The sequence below is a fragment of the Pan troglodytes genome, chromosome X (assembly GCF_028858775.2).
Source record: "Pan troglodytes isolate AG18354 chromosome X, NHGRI_mPanTro3-v2.0_pri, whole genome shotgun sequence".
Taxonomy (NCBI): Eukaryota; Metazoa; Chordata; class Mammalia; order Primates; family Hominidae; genus Pan; species Pan troglodytes.
The window spans coordinates 26,747,830-26,754,791 of record NC_072421.2 but is presented as its reverse complement, the minus strand read 5'-3'; positions in this window follow the sequence as shown (position 1 = coordinate 26,754,791).

The window sequence follows — 6,962 nt, the reverse complement described above, 5'->3', positions numbered from 1 at the left end:
ACTAAAGAGCTTCTGCACAGCAGAAGAAACTACCATCAGAGGGAACAGGCAACCTACAGAATGGGAGAAAATTTTCGCAACCTACTCATCTGACAAAGGGCTAATATCCAGAATCTACAATGAACTCAAACAAATTTACAAGAAAAAAACAAACAACCCCACCAAAAAGTGGGCAAAGGATATGAACCGACACTTCTCAAAAGAAGACATTTATGCAGCCAAAAAACACAGGAAAAAATGCTCATCATCACTGGCCATCAGAGAAATGCAAATCAAAACCACAATGAGATACCATCTCACCCCCGTTAGAATGGCAGTCATTAAAAAGTCAGGAAACAACAGGTGCTGGAGAGGATGTGGAGAAATAGGAACACTTTTACACTGTTGGTGGGGGTGTAAACTAGTTCAACCATTGTGGAAGTCAGTGTGGCAATTCCTCAGGGATCTAGAACTAGAAATACCATTTGACCCAGCCATCCCATTACTGGATATATACCCAAAGGACTATAAATCATGCTACTATAAAGACACATGCACACGTATGTTTATTGTGGCACTATTCACAATAGCAAAGACTTGGAACCAACCCAAATGTCCAACAATGATAGACTGGATTAAGAAAATGTGGCACATATACACCATGGAATACTGTGCAGCCACAAAAAATGATGTGTTCATGTCCTTTGTAGGGACATGGATGAAATTGGAAATCATCATTCTCAGTAAACTATCGCAAGGACAAAAAACCAAACACCGCGTGTTCTCACTCATAGGTGGGAATTGAACAATGCGAACACATGGACACAGGAAGGGGAACATCACACTCTGGGGACTGTTGTGGGGTGGGGGGAGGGTGGAGGGATAGCATTAGGAGATATACCTAATGCTAAATGACGAGTTAATGGGTGCAGCACACCAGCATGGCACATGTATACATATGTAACAAACCTGCACATTGTGCACATGTACCCTAAAACTTAAAAGTATAATAATAAAATAAAAAAAAAAACAAAAAACAATTTGGCATGTTTTTGCAGCGGGTGGTACAGGTTATTCCTTTCCATGTTTAGTGCTTCCTTCAGGAGCTCTCATAAGGCAGGCTTGGTGGTGACAAAATCTCTCAGCATTTGCTTGTCTGTAAAGGATTTTATTTCTCCTTCACTTATGAAGCTTAGGTTGGCCGGATGTGAAATTCTGGGTTGAAACTTCTTTTCTTTAAGAATGTTGAATATTGGCCGCCACTCTCTCCTGGCTTGTAGGGTTTCTGCCGAGAGATCCGCTGTTAGTCTGGTGGGCTTCCCTTTGTGGGTAACTGGACCTTTCTCTCTGGCTACCCATAACATTTTTCCTTCATTTCAACCTTGGTGAATCTGACAATTATGTGTCTTGTGGTTGCTCTTCTTGAGGAGTATCTTTGTGATGTTCTTTGTATTTCCTGAATTTGAATGTTGGCCTGCCTTGCTAGGTTGGGGAAGTTCTCCTGGAGAATATCCTGCAGAGTGCTTTCCAGCTTGGTTCCCTTCTCCCTGTCAGTTTCAGGTACAACAATCAAAGGTAGATTTGGTCTTTTCACATAGTCCCATATTTCTTGGAGACTTTGTTCCTTTCTTTTTACTCCTTTTTTCTCTAAACTTCTCTTCTCGCTTCATTTCATTAATTTGATCTTCAATCACTGATACCCTTTCTTTCACTTGATCGAATCGGCTACTGAAGCTTATGCATGTCATGTAGTTCTTGTGCCATGGTTTTCAGCTCCATCGGGTCATTTAAGGTCTTGTCTACACTGTTTATTCTAGTTAGGCATTTGTCTAATCTTTTTTCAAGGTTTTTAGCTTTCTTATGCTGGGTTAGAACATCCTCCTTTAGCTTGGAGAAGTTTCTTATTACCGACCTTCTGAAGCCTACTTCTGTCAACTCATCAAAGTAATTCTCTGTCCAGCTTTGTTCTGTTGCTGGCGAGGAGCTGTGATCCTTTGGAGAAGAGATGCTCTGGTTTTTAGAATTTTCAGCTTTTCTGCTCTGGTTTCTCCCTTTGTGGTTTTATCTACCTTTGGTCTTTGATGATGGTGACCTACAGGTGGGGTTTTGGTATGGATGTCCTTTTTGTTGATGTTGATGCTATTCCTTTCTGTTTGTTAGTTTTCCTTCTAACAGTCAGGTCCCTCAGCTGCAGGTCTGTTGGAGTTTGCTGGAGGTCCACTCCAGACCCTGTTTGCCTGGGTATCACCAGCGGAGGCTTCGGAACAGCAAACATTGCAGAACAGCAAATATTGTTGCCTGATCCTTCCTCTGGAAGCTTTGTGTCAGAGGGGCACCCGGGTGTATGAAGTGTCAGTCGGCCCCTACTGGGAGGTGTCTCCCAGTTAGGCTACGTGGGGGTCAGGGACCCACTTGAGGAGGCAGTCTGTCCGTTCTCAGAGCTCAAACACCGTGCTGGGAGAACCACTGCTCTTTTATTTTTATTTTTATTTTATTTTATGTTATTTTTCATCTTCCACTCTTTTGCTGCATTCTCTGGTTTTGAGTATTTTGTGCAATTCCATTTTCTCTACTCTTTAGCACATCAATTATACTTCTGTGTTTTTAGTTCTTTCAGTAGTTGCCCTAGAGTTTGAAATATGATCACAACTAATCCAAGTCCACATTCAAAACATACTCCACCACTTCACAAGTAGCACAAGTACCTTATAGAAGAATATTCCCAATACCTACTTCCTATCTCTTATAACACTGCTGTCATTTATTTTACTTGTTCATAAGGTATAATCATTGAATACATTATTGCTATTATTATTTTGAACAAACTGTTGTCGCTTTGATCAACCAAGAATAAGAAAATGCTTTCTTTTACCATCATTTATTTTGTAACACTCTTCCTGCCTGCATGTAGATCTGAGTTTCTGATATATATAATTTTCCTTCTCTCTGACAAACTTCTTTTAACCTTTCTTGCAAGGCATGTCTACTGGTGATAATGTCCCTCAGGTTTTGATTTTTATTTGAGAGAGTTTTTTCTCCCCCTTCATTTTGAAGATTATTTTTACTGAATATAAAATTCTAGGCTTTTTTCTTTTAAAAGTTTATGTCTTTAACTCAACTCTCTTCTGTCTCATTTTTCTGTTTACCCACCATTCTTGCATGTTGTGTACTTTTTCCATTATAGTCCTTAGCATATTAATCATAATTATTTTAAATTCCTGGTCTGATAATTCCAAAATGTCTGCCATATCTAAGTCTGGTTCTGATGATTGATCTATCTCTTCAAACTGTGTATTTTGTCTTTTACTTGTAATTTTTTTGTCAAAAACCAAACATAATATACTGGGTGAAAGGAGCAAAGGTCAGTAGGCCTTTAGTGTGAGTTTTCATATTTTTCTGGCCAGGAATGAGTCTGTGTTTACTGCTTGCTATAGCTGTAGGTGTTAGATTCCATCATTTCCTTGGATGCCCTTGTTTTTGTCTCCCCTGTTCTTCTTAAATAAGTCTTAGCGATGTGCAGTTCTTTCAGTTATAATCCTTGGTTCTTATATAGGAGCCTTGGTGATGTAGTGGTAATGTATGCAGTGAGGGGAAGCATTCTATGATCCTGTAGTTAAGTCTCAATCTTTTGATGAGACTCTGCCAGTTCACTAAGCTATGACTTCACAAGTACTTCAGGTTTTTTACCCCTTAGGGGAAACAGGAAGTCAAGAGGACCTGTAAATGAGTATTTCTCGTCCTCCACTTACAAGGATATAGAGGGGGCTGGAATGGAGACTTTTCCTCTTTTGAAGTTGTTTAGGCCCTAGTGAAACCCTTGTCAGTTAGACTCTGGTAAATAGGTTTATCTTTAAGCAGGCCTTGCTATAAGGAACAGGTTGCTCTGGGCACATTTCAAAATGGCTTTTTTCCTCCCCCTGCTGAAAGGACAAGGGCATTTTTATCTGATCTCCACTCTTCACTGTGAGAACCTATTAGGACCACTGGAGGAAAAACTCAAAAGAGTAAGAAGGCCCCCTAATATACTGGGCCCCAGTAGAGTTTTTAACTGTGAAGCTAGTCTACACTGAAGATTCAGTAACTTGTCAAACATAACTTACATTTTCCTTTCCTGGTACCAGCTCTAGCAGTGGTTTCTGCTCCTGGGGTTCTGTTCCAGTGAGCTGTGGATTCTCTGTATCTTCTAGTCTGTCTTCATTTTGTGGGGACAGCCATTTGCTCTGTGACCTCAGTTAACTGATTGGTCTAAGAAAGGTGGTTGATTTTCAGTTTGTTCAACTTTTTTCTGATTGGTAGGTTGGAAGTGACACATGTCTAAGCTCCTTACATGTTGGACTGGAAACTGAAAGTGGACAAGAAAATATCCACTGTCAAACTCGCTTTTTTTTTTTTGCATAATTCATTTCCTCTTGTCTATAGGACTAAGAGTGTTTTTTAAGCTCTTGCTTAGAGACCAACCTCAGTCCTAACCAAAGCCTGCAATGTCATGCCGCATTTCCCTCTTTACAGGCCATTCAAAACATGGCAGGTTTCTTCTTCAAGACAAGCAGGATAGCAAGAGCCTATCTGACAGCAAAATAGTGTCTTACATCGTATCCGTTATTAGACGAGTGTCATCTCTACTCTGACATCTAATGTAATTGCTTGAGTGATATCCCATCACCTTTGTCATAATCTATTTTTTAGCATAAAATCATATGCCCCACCTACATTAAAGTTAGGAGTACACAAGTCATGACCACCAGAAGGTGGGACTTTCTGGGGACCCATAAGGTTTTTTTTCTGTTGCAGTCTGCCCTGTAGAACCCATTGTTTCCTGTCTCTACCTTATGCAAAATGCATACATCCCTTCCAAAGATCCCCAAAACTCTGTTCTCATTACAGCATCAGCTCCAAATTCAAATTGCACTATCTAAATCAGGTCCATCTGTAGATGAAGAGGCTCTGGGGTAGTTGTTAAGTATAGCAGTTGGGCAAGATACACCTTTATATGTAGATTTCTGTAACAAAAGAAACAAGTTGTCTGTCAACACACCCAATGTACAATGATGAGATATGCATAGGATAACAGCTATCAACATGCTTATGTAAAAACAGGCATAATTGGAGGTACAAAAGAGTATCTAGAAAATAGCAGTTCTGAAATCCCAATGAACAAAGGTTGTCTGTTCCTTGATTAGATTTCAAAGCCTAAGAATAATTTTCTTGGATAGTGGCTCCATCCTATGGGTTCTTGGTTGTACCTTCTGTTTCACCTTTCTTTTTTAATGGAAGGTAGCATATGTTTGCAGTTTAGTATGCAGAACAATTATTTACCAAACTGTGATCAAATACACTGAGTCAAGTACAGGGAACGCCTATCTTACTTCTCTCTGGAAAATTTTGCTTTAGTTTATCCAGGATTCAAGAATAATTGCTAGAGCCATTTTGCATTCTAAGTTTTAATCTCTTGACCCTGAGACACACCATTTGAGGCCCTGGTGCCAGTTTGTCACTCCCAGAGCCTTACCTCACTAACCACAGGGAGAAACCTAAACATCAGTACCACTGAAGAAATACTGTTTCTCAAGTACCCAAACAGACTTATCTCAAGACGCTTACACTGAATTGTTCTTGCCTTGATTCCCACCTTCTCATTCCTTATTTTAAATCATCCCACCTGACTACCATTAGATGCCACCAACTTCTACTGCTCCTATAACAGAAATCCTAGGATCTCCAACAATAACATGGTGTTTTCCAAAAAGTGGATATTCAATTAATATTTAGAGAATAAATGAGCCAATGAGCATTGTTATATACTGAATGTTTGTGTCAGTCTAAAATCTGTGTGTTGAAATCCTAACTTCCAATATGATGGTATTAAGAGTCAAGGTCTTTGAATAGTAATTAGGCCATGAGGGTGGAGCCCTTGTAAATGGAATTAGTGCACTTATAAAAATACATGAGGAAGCTTGCTTTCTCTCTCTCTGCCATGTGAGGATACCACGAGAAGACAGCCATCTGCAAACCAGGGGCCTTGATCTGTCTATATTTATTAAGATTTAATTTCTCCTGCATTCTTGAATAAGCTAAGTAAATTTATGTATGTATGTATGTATATGTAAATTTTAAAGAAAAATACACTGAAAATTTAGAGAATCTAAAAGTTGAACATCTTCCACTTCATTTGTCTCCATTTCTTGATTCAAACAATTTTACTGTTATTTCATATTTCCAATGAAACACTTAATTGATTGCCACATTATCTTGTTTCAGATCATGAAGTAAAATAGAAGATTTTCCTTTTTTCTCAAAATAGCTTAGTTCCTACCCTTAGACCTAATACACAGCAATAAATGTATAATCCAAGTGACAATTCATAAACTTATATTCTGAAGCAATTTAAACCTTTGATTTAAAAAATAACATTTAGAAATTAACTGAAAAGAAAGAAAGAGAATTAAGAAAAAAGGAAAGAGTTAAGAAAGAACAAGATAATGGAAGGAAGGAAGGAAGGGAAATCTTTGTTATTTGGTAAAACAAAATACAAAAATGATGCATGTACAGTGTGTTTCCTCCTGCCCAATAATGGCCTCTACTACTTGAAAGTTGTTTGCTCTATTCAATTGGAAATAGAAGAACCTACCACAGACTTTACTAGGGGTGTAAAAGGCTGTTGTACATGGCCCTGGAACATGCCCTGGCCATAATGATAGTGCCAATCCTGGCTGCAACACTGGCTTGGGCTCTCTTTTACTCATCTCACAATGACTTTTCACACAGGAATAGAAAGAAACAGTGACATATCATTGGCCTTAGACAAAAATTTTAGGACTTTTATTCTTGCTGATTTAACCGTGAGCTCCTGGATACCACAGGAATTTATAGCATGTAGGATCACTACTGGGAACTTGCTGGTACTCCAGGTACCTTTCCTATGTAAAATTTCTGGTGATGAGCTTTCTGAAGTACCTACCGATGAAATGCTTTGTCCCAGCATA